A 19,231-nucleotide genomic window follows, 5' to 3' on the forward strand; every position below is an offset into this window, starting at 1 on the left:
GGGCCGGCAGAACGTTGGATAAGCGAATATGTTGGATAATAAGGAGAGATTAAGGAAAAGCCTATTAAACATCAAATTAGGTTATGATTTTACAAATGAAGCACCAAAACATCATGTTAGACAACATATTTGGCAGAAAAAGTAGTTCAATACGCAGTAATGCTATGTAGTAATTACTGTATTTACGAATTTAGCACCCAAATATCATGATATATTGAAAACATTGACTACAAAAATGCGTTGGATAATCCAGAACGTTGGATAAGCGAGTGTTGGATAAGTGAGACTCTACTGTAATTGCTATTGGCCAACCAAGGATTTCGCAAGGTAGAAAGCGGCTAGGCTTCCAAGCAGCAAGGCTATTCAGTGCTTTTCAACCTGGCCAACCAAGCTTTTCCCTAGGTGAAAAATCCCAAGGCGCTGAAGCCACGAGGCTACTCTGTCCCATTCAACCTGGCCTAGCAAGGGTGCCCTATGTAGAAAGCAGCCAGGCTTTTAAGCTGCAAGACTATTCAGTGCAATTCAACAATTATTCCCCTACAAAGGATGTAGCCAGGCTTCAAAGTGGCTCTTTGATTGAGGGTGCTACTCCAGCTACTCCAAAAAACAGCCAGGCTTTGAGGCTACAAGACTATTCACTGCTATTCCACCTGGCCAACAAATGATTCCTATAAGCCACAGCAACGTGTGGCTGGGCAAAGCTAGTATTGATATAATTGTGTGCCGGGGAACTTGTGGCTGACCACATTTTTGTTGTATCTCTGGCCCCTTCCACACAGCTGAATAAAATCCTACATTTTCTGCTTTGAACTGGAATATATGGCAGTGTGGACCCAGATATCCCAGTTCAAAGCAGATACTGTGGGATTATCTGCCTTGATATTCTGGGTTGTGTGGAAGGGCCTGCAATCCTTAGTCAGTCTTGAGTCCCCTTTGGCATTGAGAAGAGCAGGATATAAATAAAGTAGGTAAAGGTGAAGGTTTTCCTTTGACATTAAGTCCAGTCATGTCCAACTCTGGGGGTTGGTGCTAATCTCTGTTTCTAAGCAGATGAGCTGGCGTTGTCCGTAGACACCTCCAAGGTTGTGTAGCTGGCATGACTGCATGCACCGCCGTTACCTTCCCGCTGGAGCGGTACCTATTGATCTACTGACATTTACATGTTTTCAAACTGCTAGGTTGACAGAAGCTGGAGCTGACAGCGGGAGCTCATTCTGCTTCCCTGATTCGAACCGCCAACCTTTTGGTCAGCAATTTCAACAGCTCAGTGGTTTAACCCACTGCGCCATCGGGGGCTCCATAAATATAGTAGTAAACAAATAAACAGTCCCAGGACACATAGTGCTATTCTCCAAATATCAGGAGCTGCACCAGTTGCCCATTCCTGTGGCAAATAAATACAAATGTGTACCCTGGGCCACTCACCTCCCCTCAGGGCCCTTCCACACAACCATATAAACCAGAATATAAAGGCAGAATAACCCTATCTACTTTGAATTGATATTCTGGGTTATATGGCTGTAAGGGCCATGACGGCCCTTCCAGACAGGCCTTATATCCCAAGATCTGATCTCAGGTTTTCTGTTTATCCCAGATTATCTGGAAGTGCAGACCCATATAATCCAATTGAAAGCATAAAACCTGGGATCGGATCCTGGAATATAAGGCCTGTCTGGAAGGGCCTTGTCCACACTGCCATATATCCCAGTTCAAAGCAGATAATGTGGGATTTTATTCACTGTGTGGAAGGGGCCTAAGGTAGCACCCAGAACTGCAGGAGGGGAAAAGCCTCCATCCCAACAACTTCCCTGGGCTCGAGATGGCGGAGAAGCACCGCCCCCCGATTTCCCCGAAGGCGCCTCGGGGGCCCTTCCTCCTTCGGCAATCTCCGCCGCCACTTCGGCACCCTCACCTCCTCCTCTTTGGGAAAGGTGCGTCCCAGAAGGAACGCAGTGCGCCTGCGCCAAGTTGGCCTGCGCGGAAAGCTGGGGGCCTGTGGGGGGGTGACTTTAGGCCGACCCTTTCCGAACTCATTCGGCCACTTCCGTAAGAGAAGCGCGAAGGGAGCCAAACCATAACACGACAGGGACTTTAAAAAGAGAGAGCGCGAGGCGTGGGGACGGGGGTTACGTCCGCGCGCCTCGCACTTTCCTCCCCCGCCAATCATGTCGCCTGCTTAACGACTAGCAGTGATTGGAATACGGTATAGTAATTCGAGAGGGAGAGAGCACGCGCGCTCCAAACGTTGCCCGCACCTCTCAAGCACGCAAGAGAGCTTTGGAACCATTCGAGAGAGTGAGGCAGTGCGCGCGCGCGACCTTTTCCCTCCGCGTTTTTCTGCGCAGGCGCGTGCCCAGACACACACACAGAGGCATAGGCACACGCGTGCGCGCGCTCACACTCTGACGAGGGAGGGGGGGACGGGACGGCGCTGGCGTCGAGAGAAGGCGAAGTCGCTGCGCTGCTGCTGTGGTAAAGGCGGCACGGCCTGCGCTGTCTGGGCACCTTTCTCTCCCCCAGTTTTTTCTCTCTGTCTGTCTTCGTGGGCCGCCTTCGCCTTTGCGTGTAGAGAAGCCGAAGAAGGTCCCCGTCGGCCCAGGCCCTTTACCTCAGACCTGCGTCGCTCTCTCTCTCCCCTTCCGCACAAAGGAGGATGAAGGCCCCCCGGCACGGGTGAGTGAGTAGCCATGGGCAAAGGCAAAGGCGGGGAGCTAATGGCGGCGGAAAGGAATCCCTTCACCTTACCTTCCCAAAATATTCCTTCCTTTTCGGCCTGACTTGAATTGCGTTCGTTTTTACCATTTTAAGAAGTAAAGCAAGGGAGACTCAGGCGCTGTCTCCAGACAGTGGGCCCTTCCACTCAGCCCTATATCCCAGGATAACAAGGGAGAAAGTCCCGCAATATCTTTTTTGAACTGGATTATTTGAGTCCACACTGCCATGTATTCTAGTTCAAAGCAGAACATGTAGGATTTTATTCAGCTGTGTGGAAGGGGCCTAGGGGCCCTTCCAGACAGCTATATAACCCAGAATATCAAGGCAGGTAATCCGCAATATCTGCTTTGAACGGGGATATCAGAGTGCACACTGCCATATAACCCAATTCAAAGCAGATAATGTGGGATTTTATTCAGCTGTGTGGAAGGGGCCTGAGAGTAGGTGAGGCCTGGCTGAGACCTCTATGGAAAGACACTCACTCATAGCCCCTTCCACACAGCTGAATAAAATCCCACATCTGATTTGTACTGGAATATATGACAGTGTGGACTCAGGGCCACTCCAGACAGTCATATAAGCCTGAATGTCAAGGCAGAAAATCCTGCAATATCTGCTTTGAACCGGAGTCCACACTATGATATATTCCAGTTCAAAGCAGATAGTGTGTGCTTTTCTACCTTTATGTTCTGGGTTATATGGCTGTCTGGAAGGCCCCCTACTAGACATTACTTTGGCTGAAGCAAGGCAGTTGTTTTTTTTGGGGGGGGGGTATACCTGCTCCTTTGCACACGCTCACTGCACTGCAGCTTGACTTCTTCACAAACCGAGGTAGGATGGGTCCACGGCCCCTTCCACAGCTGAATAAAATCCCATATTTTCTGTTTTGAACTGGAATATATGGCAGTGTGGGCTCAGATAACCGAGAAGATATTGTGGGATTTTCTGCCTTGATATTCTGGGTTATATGGCTGTGTGGAAGGGTCATGGCAAGGCCTTTTTTTGAAAGGGAAGGGCGAGGATGATGGAAATGGGCCTTTCCCAAAGATCTGAGACCCTTCCAAACAGTCTTATAAAATCCACATTGAGCTGGATTATATGGTAATGTGGACTCAGATAATCCTGTTTAAAACTGATATTACTGGGGCCCCTTCCACACAGCTAAATAAAATTCCACATTATCTGCTTTGAACTGGAATATTTTACAGTGTGGACTCAGATAACCCAGTTCAAAGTAAATATTGTGGGGGTTTCTGCCTTGATATTCTGGAATATAGGGCTGTGTGGAAGGGCCCCTAGACGAGTCAGGTCCAGACCATTTGGCCAACCGCATCCTTTTGTGCAAACCTGCTCTGCCCTGGGATCTTCAGGCGAGGCCCTGCTCTCGGCCCCCTTCCACACAGTTGAATAAAATCCCACACTATCTGCTTTGAACAGGGTTATATGACAGTGTGGACTAAGATATCCCAGTTCAAAACAGATATTGTGGATTATCTGCCTTGATATTCTGGGTTATATGATTGTGTGGAAGGGCCCTCAGCCACGATTCTGCAACTCCCTGCTGTCCTTTCTATGGCAGGCTAAAACCTTTTTATTCAAACAGGCAGTTAAAGATGAAGGTGTTTAAGATCTTGTCAGGGGATGATATGGTTGTATATGCTTTTAATAATGTTTGATACTGTTTGAGTACCTGTATATTTGTATAAGTTGTATTGCAATGTCTGTAGTTGTAAGCAGCTTTGAGTCTCCGTACTGAGAGAAAAAGCAGGATATAAGTAAACAATAGTAATAATTTCCTTAATATTCAGGGTTATATGGCTGTGTGGAAGGGCCCTGAGAATTCAGCCCACCCCACCTTTTCACTCCTCTCACGCCTTCCCCTACCAACACACACTTGCTCTGAATGTCCCAAATTTGACAAATTGAACTCACCTCAATGCACTTCCTTGCAAGGAGGAATTGCCATAGCCAGTTTGCAATTAGTTGGCTGCATTGGCACACTGCTTCTGTTAGGTTTTTTGCTTCCCTTAAAAGGGATTGGGGGGAGTTAGTGATTCTAGAGTGATTCAAGCTGGCAGCCTTTTACAAATCCTTATACCAAATTAGTCTTTCAGGCCCCTTCCAAAAGCTGTATGATCCACATTGAACTGGATTATATGGCTGTGTGGTCTCAGATAACCCAGTTCAAAGCAGATATTGTGGATTATCTGCCTTGATATTCTGGATTATATGGCTGTGTGGAAGGGCCCTAAGGTGCCACTGGATTCTTTTTGTTTTTGCTTGGAGCCTTGACTGTAATAACCCCCCCCCCTTTTCTCCTTTTTTACTTTTTTCTCTCTCCCTTTCTAAACCTTTGGTTAATTTTTCCCATAGTTGCCTTCCTGGACTAAGTATTTCCGAGGCTTCTTCCACACAGCTGGATAAAATCCCTCATTTTCTGCTTTAACTGCAATATATGGCAGTGTGGCAGATAATCTAGTTCAAAGCAGATATTATGGGATTTTCTGCCTTGATATTCTGGGTTATATGGCTGTGTGGAAGGGCCCTGAGAAGGTTAACTTAGTGTAGGGACCCTTCCAGACAGGCCGTATATCCCAGGATCTGATCCCAGTTTTTCTGTTTGTACCAGATTATCTGGCAGTGGGGACTCATAATCCAGTTCAAAGCAAAATACCTGGGATCAGATCCTGGGATATAGGGCCTGTCTGCAAGTGCCTTGAATTCACACTGCCATATAATCCAGTTCAATGTGGATTTTATATAGTTGTGTGGAAAGGGCCTTAGTCTAGGAGAGCTTCTTTTTCTCAACAAGTCTAAGGTGCTACATAATAATAATAGTACAGTTTTTATGCAGGGGAGAGGCTGTCCTTGGCTATATTACTTTTTAATTAACAGAATTATTTCATATCATTTCTACTACACCCACCAAACAACCAATAAACATAAAAGGCACTGAAAGCTGCCACAAATAAGTTACAACATTGTGTAACACAATGTGTGCTACTTTGCTCTAGTGTATCTAATATTTTTTTTAAAAAAAAGATTGGATATAATTCAGGAGCAGTAGTAATTCACTCTGTGCAGAATTAACTTTTGAGAAGAGATTGCGGGGTTTAGTTTCCCATAAATCTATTTATAAGTGGACTGCAAGTGTTGATGTGAATCAAAATACTTTTGTTAATCGGAGCTTTGGATGGTCCAGTATTGTGATTTAACTGTCTGTTTTCCTTAGTCTGATAGACAGGATTAATTAGCTTGGGTGGTGTCTGATATTTATCTGTTATTAGCTATAATGAAGAAGGTTTGATCACTACAATCCAGTGTTGTACCCATTATTGTATGGAAGAAATTGTATGTTAACTCATTTCCATATAAGGAACATTATCATGTACAAAAATAAACTAGTGGGATTGCTATTGTATACCGGTGCTGTGCTTTCCACCCTACAATGGAAGAATAATTTTGCACAGCCAGCCTAATAGGCCAACTTGTAGAATGGGTGTCAAACGTGAATTAAGAAGTGGGAACATGTGTTACACTTTGGCAGTTGCAGGAGGGGCCTATGCCTTGCTGGTATTTTTAAGCACTTCCTTCTCTTGTTATGCACTCTGCGATCAGTAGACTTGGGTTCCAGAGGAAGCCTTCAAAATGTACTAAATTGGGGCTGTAGCTTGGTAGATTTGGTTTGCTTTCAAAGTCTTCAGTTGTTGTTTTATTTTGCTCTTTTGCTTTGTGTAGTATAATTTCATGAGAAATATCCTTCTGGTTTGCAAGTAATACTTATAAGATGTTTAACAAGTGTATTTTATATTCTAAATTCATGACCTGACTTGCAGATGGTACACTAGTTTATAAACTGTGAACTGGCATTGCACTAGAACTCTTGATCTTAGTCTCCAACGTAATACATAGGATTTAGAAAGCAATGTAGAGTTGAAAGAGAATGTAAGTATATTGACTGAATGTGGGTCCTTTATTTTCTGCCTCAAACCAAATGTATAACGAATTTTCTGAGGAATTGTAAGGAAAGATTGAATTTTTCAAGATAAAATGTCTATCTCCAATGTATATATAGACTGTCACACACAAATGGCATTGGAACATGGGTATTCTCCACAATTCTTAAATTGTTACCTGGAAATGTCCAGTTTAGCTAAATATAATTTGCTTTAGGTAAGATTATTCAGATCAGTCATGATTTTATGCCAGACAGATAGTAACTTGTCTTCCCTGAAATTAGACTCTTCTTTATTCAAGTGTACAGTGAGCATTCTTTATTCTGAAAACCAGAAGAGTCCATATAGGTGGCTGAGACAGTGACACCTTTACAATGTATACAGACTTTGTTTCCTGCAAAAATCTCATTCAGCCAATCTGTAAAAGGTATATATGAAACATAAATGTAATTAGACTTGTGTCTCAATTCCAAGATACCTCATTATGTACACATATGAAAATAAAGGTATTACAATTTTTTAAAAAAAAATATAGACTCCAAAACAGTTCTGGTTCCAAGCATTTTAGATAACGGATATTGAGCTTGCATTGCATTTAATTTTTAATGAGCCTTTTATCAGAAATTTCATTTCAGAAAAACTGTGTCACAATTGTATATCTTTTCCTTGGTCTAAGCTAAAGTTATGAGGGACTATATTCATAAAGATTTTCAGCCAATATTTCTTTATGTGGTGGTTGCTGTAGCTAAGTACATCTGAAAGATATTATGTTGATATATGAGAGTCAAGATCCATCCTTGTCTTCTGAACACCAGTTTTGTATAATTTCCTGAGAACTGTTAACCAAAACTCACCTAAGCATTGAATGTGCTCTGTTAGGGCTTGGATTTATCATACACAATCCCCAGATTTACTATTGTATCCATGTTGGTGCTCATGTATTCAAAACATTATCTACACAAGAGTCAAGGAGAGTTGAATTAGTAGACTTGGGAGAATTTTCAGAAGGTTTTTAAAAAAAGAAGAAAAAAGGTTGTTTTGAAAAAAGAAAATTTCAAGGCAGAAGGGGAAGATGCCCGAAAAGCCAAATGAAGATTAAACGTTGTCAGCTAGATTTCACTGCATTTGAATGATTTCAAGAACCATTATTGAAGTATATTGTAGCAATTTACTGCACCACATTTTTCCTGTCTTACATATGCATCAATTGCCCCATGTGAGCCAAGTATATGAAGGATGTAACAGTAACAAATATGGCAGACTGCTTTTTCTACCTAATCTCCCTTTATCACAACACATGGTATATTTTTCTTAAAATTTTACAGGAGTCATGGCTGCATTACTTTCATCTTAAATTTATTGCAAAATTTGTACATATTACAGAACTTGTACATATTAATGTATTGCAATATTTGCACATGCCTTCTAATATAACCTATACAGCCCTAAATTGTTCAGGCCCAGAATATTTGAGAATCCACAACCCTGCTTACAAACCCGTTTAGACTCTGTGATCATCAGAGGGGGCCCTCCTCTCGGTCCCAGCCCCCGTCTCAAGTGCGGCTGGTGGGAATGAGAGAGAGGGCTTTCTCCGTGGTCGCCCCATCTCTCTGTAATTCCCTCCCTAAGGAAATTAGAGCAGCCCCCTCATTCCTTCCTTCAAGAAAGAATTGAAAACCTGTTTCTGTTCTTTGGGTTATGGAGGGGATGAATAGTGCCACTGATTCCATCTGGGTGAATGAAGTTGATGGCTATTTTAATTTCGAAAAGCCATATTTTTTACATCATTATACAGATCTTAACTGTGGAATTGTATTATCTATGATGCCGGACTGACAGATGTATATCTTTAGCCAAATTTGTTTTAGGTTGTTTTAATTGTCTGTCAAAATATTTGCATTTTATTATTGTATACAGCATTGAATGTTTGTTTGTTTTCATTCATGGAAGCCACCTCAAGTATTGTTGTTGATCATTTCCGCAACTTTATAGTAACATGAAGCTTTCCAAAGCCATCAAAAAGGAAGCTTGACAAGATAGCTGCCACTGCAGTATTCTCCCTCCCTTTAAAGTCAGAGGTTTATGGAGGAGTGGGCAACACTTTCTCTGGATTTTGGAGTGACCTTAACACATTGTGCTGCACTACCTTCACCAAGATGTCCTTATTGATGTTAATTGCTGGATAGGTTAAAGCTGTAGATGTTACTGCTACTGAACTCTGCAAGATGAAGCATAGAGAGAGCAAAATGGACTGAGTGGAAAAAAAGCTGGCAGAATGAAAGGAGAAACAAAAAGTGGGTGACATTACAGTGAAGCTGGAATAAGGGAAAGGGGAGTATAGTTATCAAGGTAAACTATAGGGAGAGTGATAACTTGGAAAGATGTAGGGTGAAGAGATGTATGCTGATGTGAGGAGAGTGCTGTGTGTTAAGATGAGGCTTAATCCAGACAAGACATAGGTCCTCCTGGTCAGTCGCATGGCCAATCGGGATATTGGGTGGCAACCTGTGCTGTATGGGGTTACACTCCCCCTGAAGTCACAAGTCCATAGCTTAGGGGTCCTCCTGGACATGGTGCTGACACTTGAAGCTCAGGTGTCGGCAGTGGCTGGGACAGCCTTTGCACAATTAAAGCTGGTACGCCAGCTGCGCCCATACCTTGAGAAATCTGACTTGGCCACGGTGGTCCATGCCTTAGTTACCTCCAGATTGGATTACTGTAATGCACTCTACGTGGGACTGCCTTTGAAGATGGTCCAGAAACTCCAGTTAGTACAAGGAGCAGCAGCCAGGTTGTTAATGGGAGCAAATTATAGGGAGAGGACTACCCCCCCCCCCCCATTGAAAGAGTTCCACTGGCTGCTGATAAACGTCCGAGTGGTTATTATCTATAAAGTCATAACCGGCTCAGGTCCAGTCTATCTTTGTGATCGCATCTCCTACTATAAACCTGCACAGACTCTGCAATCCACTGGGGAGGCCCTTCTCTCAGTTCCATCCTCGTCTCAAACTCGATTGGTGGGGACAAGAGAGAGGGCCTTTTCGGTTGTGGCTCCCCGGCTCTGGAACTCCCGAGATAAATTAGATTAGCCCCTATATTGATGTCTTTTAGAAAAGCTTTGAAAACTTGGTTTTTTCAAGCTACCTTTTGATTGAGGTGAACAGTTGATTGAGTCCCCATCTGTTCCTACAGCATAGTCTTCTGCACCTTATCACAAAAGGTTGTGATTAGTTTTCCTAATCTGTTATACAATTATAATTTTTCTTCTCTACCAAGACCATAGACTGAAGCGCCAGGATATCGCCTCTTTTAATGGTTATGCTTTTTACTCTATTGAAGTTGTGTTGTTGATTTACTGTGATGGTTATGTATTTTATATTGTGCATTTTATACTGTGTATTTTATATTGCTGTATTTTATTGTATGTTGTTGGGCTTGGCCCCATGCAAACCGCCCTGAGTCCCCTCGGGGAGATAGGGCAGGACATAAAAATAAAGTTGTTATTATTATTATATGGAAAAAAAGTGATAATGGAGAAGTAAGATGACAATTGAATAAACAGGAGAGTGGGGCCTATGTAGTGTGTATAGAGAAAATAATACAAGTATATACTCAAAATGGAAAGAGAAAAGGAAGGGAAACTATGTGTGAAGTGTTCATGAGGACCTGCATCAGCACAGATGGAAAATGGTAGTCAGTAGAATAGATTGAAGGGAAAAGCACTAAATATTATAACAGAAATGTGGGGTTTTCTCACACTTAAGACAGACCTCTTGAAATAGTGACTGATTGTTATATCCCCAGGAATGTCTTTGGTGTGGTATAGCTTTCTTTACTATGAATTTCTTTACTAGACATATGTGACTGAATTTGTAAGTTATATTCCAGGAGCGTGGGGGGAGGAGGCTCTTTTAAAAAGATTAATATGCAACTTCTGCCCTTCTGCCACAAATGGTTGTGCCATATTCTATTTGTTTACTATTTATTTCAGTATTTCTTTTTGCCTCTCCAATATTGAAGTGTCTCAGAATAGCTTACAATAATATTAAATGGAATAATTAAAGGCCATTTCAAATCGTAAAAATTATTTTAAGACTAAAAATTTTGAACACTTTAAAAAGAATGATTTAAAAACAGTTAAGCCGTTCTCAGCTCAGTAGCTCACAATGATTGGGTTTAGCCTTGGCCTGCAAGAGCCACCATTCCTTTTCAATTGATCCGTTAAACCCTTTTCTCTTTTTCCAACAGTTTTTAATATCCTGTCTTACCAATGTGGAAATTTAAATGAAAGCAATCATGGAAAATCTTGGGTAAAATAGCAATGTTTTTGCTTGCTGCTGTAATTACAGCATTGGTCCCAGTCAGCCCTTTTAGGGATACTATTTCATAACTGAGGTGCCACAGCAGAGGAGGTCCTCTCCCACATCCTCCACTTTATGTGGCTCTCCAATTATTGGACTGCTGCTCTTGTGAATCCTAGGCAATATAACCAGTAGTGCAGATACTATGTATGGCAGTCCAGCTGGATTTTAAATACTCCCTGTTTTGCTTTATATAATTAAAACACTGTACTGCATAGCTTAAAAAGTAATTTTAGTGATTTACAATATATACCTCTACTGAATAGCTAAAAAAGTAATATGTAATGAGTTACAATGTATAGCACTTGAAGTGCTGGAAAATGTAGTAACCCTCAGACAGAAGGGATTTTCATGTAAAGTGCCTGGATTTCTTGCAGAATAAAAACAACTCTGGTTGTGGCATGACCTAGAGAATTTCCAAAGAGATCTCTGTTGTGTGATAGGAATTTTGGAGTACTTATTTGGAGATTCAGGTGTACTTCACATTTCTTGGGATTCATAACAGCGACATTAAATGACCCATTGCTACAGTGGCGCAATGGGTTAAACCCTTGTGCCAGCTGAACTGCTGATCTGAAGGTCAGCAGTTCGAATCCGTGAGCTGGAGTGAGCTCCTGTCTGTCAGCCTCAGCTTCCCATGCGGGGACATGAGAGAAGCCTCTCACAGGATGGTAACACAGCTGGGCGTTCCCTGAGTAACGTCTTTGTAGATGGCCAATTCTCTCACACAAGAAGTGACTTGCAGTATATTCTAAATTCGCTTCTCATATGATAAAAGAAAAATCCACAACTTAGGAAATCAAGATGAGCATGTATCTCTTTCAGACAAGAAAGTAAACTATTAAACTGAATGTGTCATATGGAATTCTTGAAAAATATGAAATTGAACAGGTATTATAGCTACAGAACTAGGGTGTTGGATTGAAATATGTGTCTTAGTCTTTCTGAATCATGTGAGAGTCTTATTTCATACACTACTTCATTCTAGCAAATTAATCTACAAGGGTTACTCGTTCACAGGGTTTTTTAAGATGAACTCTCCTGCTTATGTATACAGCTGTTGGACACTTGTGTCCTGAAAGAAATAATAAGAAACAACTACAGTAGAGTCTCACTTATCCAACATAAACGGGCCGGCAGAACGTTGGATAAGCAAATATGTTGGATAATAAGGAGGCATTAAGGAAAAGCCTATTAAACATCAAATTAGGTTATGATTTTACAAATTAAGCACCAAAACATCATGTTATACAACAAATTTGACAGAAAAAGTAGTTCAATACGCAGTAATGTTATGTTGTAATTACTGTATTTACTAATTTAGCCCCAAAATATCACGATATATTGAAAACATTGACTACAAAAATGCGTTGGATAATCCAGAACGTTGGATAAGCGAGTGTTGGATAAGTGAGACTCTACTGTATTGTAAAGCTGTCCAGCATTGATGTTTAGAGAGAATTCCTACTTATCATACACAGTCAGGCAGGTTATCTCTAAGCCTGGTATGGTTTGTTGCTTTTTCTCCCACTTCCCAGAATTTACAATACTGGATTGTTGTTGTTTTTATTGTCATTATAGTGTGTGCTGTGATATTCTAGGATTATCCTTGTGTTTTAAAAGTAGGAAGATATTCCATAACATGGAGCGTGATGGATTGTTCAGTTTAAGAATATTGGCTGCAAAAACTGAAAGATTACACAATATATCTTTAGGTCAAATGATCAGTTGAACAACTCTGCTTTCATTGTATTGATATGGAACAGAAATGATGATTTCATTAAGATCTAGTGGGAAAATGGAATTATGTGAACAGGTCCTTTAGTATTATATTATTATCACGATATACAACAATTTTTCCAAAAATACAGAAATAAAGAACCCATATCTATATCAGGAAAGTACATGGTATTTCTAAAAAAGAGAGACAGAAACATATTTTGACATCCTAATACATCTTATATATACCATCATTAAACATATAAGCATTTTGCATACTCTAATCTAAAATAAAATAATGAACATAACAATAACCGACTACCCATCTAGTTTTCAACTTTCCCCTCTTGAAACATATTATGCTTATGGTTCTATTACAATTTTCTATCAATTTATGTCCATTCTATTTTATTATTATTCCCAAAAAAATCAGATTCTAATAAAATATGCTTTAATTATTGTCATAAGTAGTCTTGTTGTGATGGATTTATTAAACTTTGTTTGTTGCATATTCATTCACTATTAAAAATAGATGTATTAGTGTGCACTAATACTGAACAATATAATATGCTTGTAATTAATAATCCCCAAAGTGTTAGAGTATTCGTAACGTATAGCAATATGCATGGGATCATTAACATGGTGAATAATAAAAGCAGCAGCATGTCGCCTCTAAAGTCTAGACTGATTTGTAATCTTTTCCACAGTGTGCCAACAGAGTTTTTCAGACAAGCTATAATTGTCAGAATAGAGTTGTGAAGAACTTTCTGCAAAAAGAGGGTAATTTCACAAAAGCAACTTAATAAGCCAAGGTATTAATGAGCTCTTTGACCTCGAGGAAGCAGACAAACCAGGAAGTTATTTATTAACAATGGTTTTCCCGTTCAGACAAATGGGAAGCTGTAAACTTTCCTGTCTTCTTGTTCCCCAAAGAGAGGAATGAAGGGGCAGCATTTATAACCAAAAAACTCTTCGATAGCATGATGTTAAGCCAAGATAGGAACATCCAGACACAGTCAGTATACTGGGTTGTTGTATGTCTTTCGGGCTGTGTGGCCATGTTCCAGAAGCATTCTCTCCTGACGTGCCCTACGAGGAGCATCTTAAAGAACTGGGTATATTTAGTCTACAGACGAGAAGGTTGAGAGGAGACATGATAGCTATGCATAAATATGTGAAAGGGTGTTATAAAGAAGCGGGAGCAGCCTTGTTTTCTGCTGCCCTGGAGACTAGGACTCGGAGCAATGGGTTCAAATTACAGGAATGGAGATTCCATCTGAACATTAGGAAGAACTTCCTGACTGTATGAGCTGTTCAGCAGTGGAACTCTCTGCTCCAGAATGTGGTGGAAGCTCCTTCCTTGGAGGCTTTTAAACAGAGGCTGGATGGCCATCTGTCAGGCATACTTTGATTATGCAGGGGTTCGACTAGATAGCCCATGTAGTCTCTTCCAACTCTCTTATTCTATGATTCTATGATATCACACAGTTTTGCTGCGTCATACTCCTTTAAATTTTATTGATTGATTAACAAATTACCAAAACAAACAAACAAACAAACCCACAGTAAAGGAGCATTTTTATCACATTAGAAGATTCATATAATCTACAATTCCAAATCTTAACCTGTAGATTATTTTAAAACCCCAAATCTTTCCGTTTTTTTTAAACTAAAAGAAAATGCTTCAGAAGTAGCAAAGATCTTTCTTCACTATCATTCAGCATAGTCAAACAGTTTAATAAATCTTGAAACATTTAGGCATTATTCATGTAAGTATCTTGCCACTAACAAAGCTTGAAAAAATATAAATTGATCCCCACTTGCACCTATAGAAATTCGAGAGCCTACTAGAAGATCAATCCAGTTTTGTGATCCTGTGAAGGGAAGAGTTGAGAAAACCGTGTTGATGCAGAGGCTGTGGCCAATCACAGCTCAGGGAGTGATGTGAGGATAGGGAGGATACAAAACTGAGGTTCTCTCTGACAAAAATGCAGCTGGAGGGAAATTGTAGAGAGACATAGAAAAGGTGGCATAAAGATAGGTAAAAGCTATAATAAGAATTGGACATTCAGCCAGGTCAAAGTACTGAGTGGGATCTTGGGAAGCTGTAAGTAATTAAATCGTTCAGGGGCCAATGCCTAATCATATATTAATAAAACTATGTTCTTTTTTACAACTTTGTCTGCTGTTTCTAAAGTTTTGAGAGAGTCTGTCTGGTCACACTGTGTAATGCAGCGACTTCAGGTTGTTAAAACAATTGATTAAAAGTTACTTAAGTCTAAAATAATAGACTTACTTAAGAAATTGGGCAAACCCTGTTTGCCTTCTTGTTTGTTTTTCAACTTACATGTTACTTGATAATGCACACAGGCTTATTACTTATCCAAGCATACTTTTAATTTAAACCCTGTAAGTATTGATAGCTTTGAATACCAGAATTGCATTCTGCAGAAATGCTACTATTTTAGCTTAGTTTTTACATTCATGAATGGGCTCTGCTAATAAGGCTTAAACTCATGTTAATCAGTATATTTCTTAACTTCTGATTGTCCATTTATAGTATTACTTCTCCAATTCACACCTTAAAATATATATTGCATTGAGACATTTTTGGTAGAATAAATATAAACAAAAAGCATACACTAACTTGATGAAGGCCAAAGAACAGATGTGTGACATCGTCTAATAAAAATAAACTAGAAGAAAGAGAATAAAAATGTAGAATTAAACATCTGCTTAGCAGCTGTGGAATCTATCATTTACAAATGTAAGATGTGGCATGTTTGCTTTTATTTCTTTAGATTTCCATCCCATTTTGAAAGAATACAATTATATGAATCTTCATTCATTCCTTGCCCTACCTTTCTCCTTTCAAAGAGCAACTGTCATCAATCATTCTATACTCTACCTATTCTGGTATATTTATTTATTTTCATTCTCCAACGTCTGTAGTACTCAAATAACAAGAATCTACTCATTCCAGTAGTTATGATATCCAACAATGCAGAATGCGTTTCCCCCCATCAAAACCAGTAATCAAAGGACTAATATTATATGCTCACATTCACCTACTATCACTCCTGTATATACGTAATGCTGTTAACACCGCCTTTAAGATTCTGTTTGAATATTGTCCTTACACTTAACCCCTCCATTACTTATCCATGCTAGGAAAGCACATGATATGGGAATAAATAAAGCATATGCTAGCTCCTGCAAAGAGCTTAGGCAGGCATTTTCCAAAATAGAATCCTTTTATGATATTGCTCTGTCAAAATTTCCATTTATTAATTAGTAACAGAATGAAACAACAAAATAACTGTCAAATAGGATTACTGTCAATTTCAAATGTCACTGTTTCAAATGACTATCCCTAAGAAATATGTGTACATAAAATCATACATAGGCAATGAGTATCTATGTGTATGCATGTGCCTTCAAGTCGCCTATCAACTTGTAGGGACTCCACAGATTTCATAAGGTTTTCTTGGCAAGGAATTTTCAAAGTGGTTTTGCTAGTTTAATCTCAAATATACCCTACATAACCTAGCATTTGTTAGCAGTCTCCCATCTGAGTATTAACTGAGGCTGCTCCTGCTTAATTTCCCAAAAGCAGACTGGATCTGGTGTCTTCAGTGTATTGCTAAATTAGTATATTAACAGTTCCACTACATTCATTGTTTCTTAACAGTAATGTTGAAAGGAAGTTTTGGATTGCTTGTAAATTTCACTTAAGCATATAATCCTATGCTTGTTTATTCAGAAGTAAGTCTGTCTGAGTTTAGTGGGGATTTCTCCTAAGTAAATTTGAGTAGGACTGCAGTTTGTATGTATTTTATTGTTTTTCATTGTCAAAAGTATTTCCGTTGAAATTATTTTCACTATTGGAATATTTGAAGTATTTACACAGCATGTGATAAAATCAAATGAAATACAGGCAGTCCCCAAGTTACAAACATTTGACTTACAAATGATTCATAGTTAAGAATGGAGGTGAGAGAAAAGGAAGTGAGAGAAATATACCCCTGGGAAGGGGAATTAAGTCCCGAAAGACTTACCATGGGAAAAGGTGTCTTAACTGATCAACAATCCTTATTTTCACAACAATCATTTTTTTTAAAAAAAACAACCAATTATCACAGGGACAGAAAGCTAAATGAAATCTTTTGAACTTGGCACAGACAGCAAAACATACTCCACCAAAGCTAATATATGTACCATATTTACTGAAATGTAATGTGCATCTGTTTTGGCTAAATATCATGTAATTTCATGTAAAGCGCACATGAAATGTAAGGCGTGTAATCCCGCACCAAAAGCCTTGCCCTCTGTCAGACTGAGATTCGCAAGCCTCTGCCTGATAGGAGAGTGGCGGCTTCCCAGCTGGCTTCTCCTCCTTCCATATGGAAAAGGAGAAGGAATCCCCCCCACACACACACCTTTCCCAGCTGGCTTCTCCTCTTTGCACCTGGAAGGAAAAGGAGAGCCCCCTCTTCCCAGCTGTGATCTCCTTTCACCTGGAAGGTGAAGGAGACCCCCCCCCCTCCCAGCTGGGAAGGGGCCCAAAATGGTTGGAAATTAATTTTTTTTTTTTTGGTAATGAGCACCTCAAAATTGAAGTGTGTATTCATGGGGCTCTAGACTTGAGTAAATAATACAAGTATATATTTGGTTGGAGTTACAATTAAAAATGTACCTGTTCTGACTTACGTAAAAATTCAACTTAAGAACAAACCTACAGAATCTTATCTGGTTCATTACTTGGGGACTGCCTGGTCTCATAAAAGTGATGTTTGTTAAATAAATTTAAATATACTAAGCTAGAATCCAGTTATCTCCTGGGCTGTTACTCTAGTTCCTAAATAGCTTGCAGAGCATACTTTCTGAGGATGTTATTTAAAATATGTGTATAGCAGGGGTCCCCAAACTACAGCCCGGGGGCCACATGCAGCCCATCAAAGCCATTTATCTGGCCCCCGTGGTGGAAGCTCCCTCCTCCTCTGCTGAGGAAGGCACATCTGGCGTAAGGGAGGAGGGAAAGGCCTTTCCCGCCTCCTCCCTCTCCCAGTGCCCGCCCTTCCAAAGCTTTGCTTGTTTATAATGGTATTTTCATTATTATTTAATTAATTGTTAATTATTAAAGGGCGCTTTGCTAGTGCTTTTGGTGCACAAAGGCAGAAGGGGTTTGGACTAAATAGCACAAGGCGTTTCTTCCAACCCTCTTTGTTATTATTATTAGTATTGACACAAAGACAGAGTATATCACAGTAAATGAGATATATGTGCTGGATTTTGAATCACAAATTCACAAGTCAAACACTTCCCAAGCGTTTAGGACTGTGTGATGTATTATTATTATTATTATTATTATTATTATTATTATTATTGTAGTAGTAGTAGTAGTAGTAGTAGTAGTTGTTGTTGTTGTTGTTGTTGTTGGGTGACTATCTGTCAGGGTGCTTTGTTTGTGTTTTTGGTGCACAAAGGCAGAAGGGGGTTGAACTGAATGGCCCAAGGGGTCTCTTCCAACCCCCTTTATTATTTTTATGATGATGACGACGACGATTATTATTATTGATATGGAGGCTGTATTTGTTCCCATTTTGTTTGTTTTTTTGCTTAAAAATAAGATATGTGTGGTGTGCATAGGAATTTGTTCATAGTTTTTTAAAAAATTATAGTCCGGCCCTCCAATGGTCTGAGGGAACGTGAACTGGCCCCCTGTTTAAAAAGTTTGGGGACCCCTGGTGTATAGTAACTGGGATGTTGAAATAGAAGAAAATAGTAATGACTTAAGTCAGGGGTCCCCAAACTTTTTAAACAGGGAGCCAGTTCATGATCCTTCGGACCGTTGGAGGGCCGGACTATAGTTGGCGACCGAGCAATAATAATTAATAATAGTAATAATAATAACAAAATAATAACAACAATAATAATAATAAAAAAGAGGGTTGGAAGAGACCCTTTGGGCCATTCAGTCCAATCCCTTTCTGTCTTTGTGCACCAAAAGCACAAGCAAAGCACCCCTGACAGATGGCCACCCAGCCTCAATGTTAATAATAATAATAATAATAATAATAATAATAATAATAATAATAATAATAATAAAGAGGGTTGGAAGAAACCCCTTGGGCCATTTAGTCCAATCCCCTTCTGCCTTTGTGCAACAAAAGCACAAGCAAAGCATCCCTGACAGATGGCCACCCTGCCTCAATGTTAATAATAATAATAATAATAATAATAATAATAATAAAGATGGTTGGAAGAAACCCCTTGGGCCATTTAGTCCAATCCCCTTCTGCCTTTGTGCACCAAAAGCACAAGCAAAGCATCCCTGACAGATGGCCACCCAGCCTCAATGTTAATAATAATAATTATAATAATAATAATAACAACAACAACAACAACAACAATAAAGAGGGTTGGAAGAGACCCCTTGGGCCATTTAGTCCAATCCCCTTCTGCCTTTGTGCACCAAAA

The 19,231-nt window shown here is 40.0% G+C and overlaps 1 protein-coding gene across 1 annotated transcript in view; it reads left to right on the forward strand.

Annotated features, from left to right (window-relative positions):
- Positions 1-2,332: 2,332 nt before the first annotated feature.
- bmpr1a (bone morphogenetic protein receptor type 1A) overlaps positions 2,333-19,231 on the forward strand; it is a 76,230-nt gene continuing 59,331 nt past the window's right edge. The window contains exon 1 of the mRNA XM_003223272.4: positions 2,333-2,673. The gene's annotated coding sequence lies outside the window, so the exon portion shown is untranslated. The remainder of the gene's footprint in view (positions 2,674-19,231) is intronic.

Source organism: Anolis carolinensis, chromosome 3, assembly GCF_035594765.1.
Source record: "Anolis carolinensis isolate JA03-04 chromosome 3, rAnoCar3.1.pri, whole genome shotgun sequence".
Taxonomy (NCBI): Eukaryota; Metazoa; Chordata; class Lepidosauria; order Squamata; family Dactyloidae; genus Anolis; species Anolis carolinensis.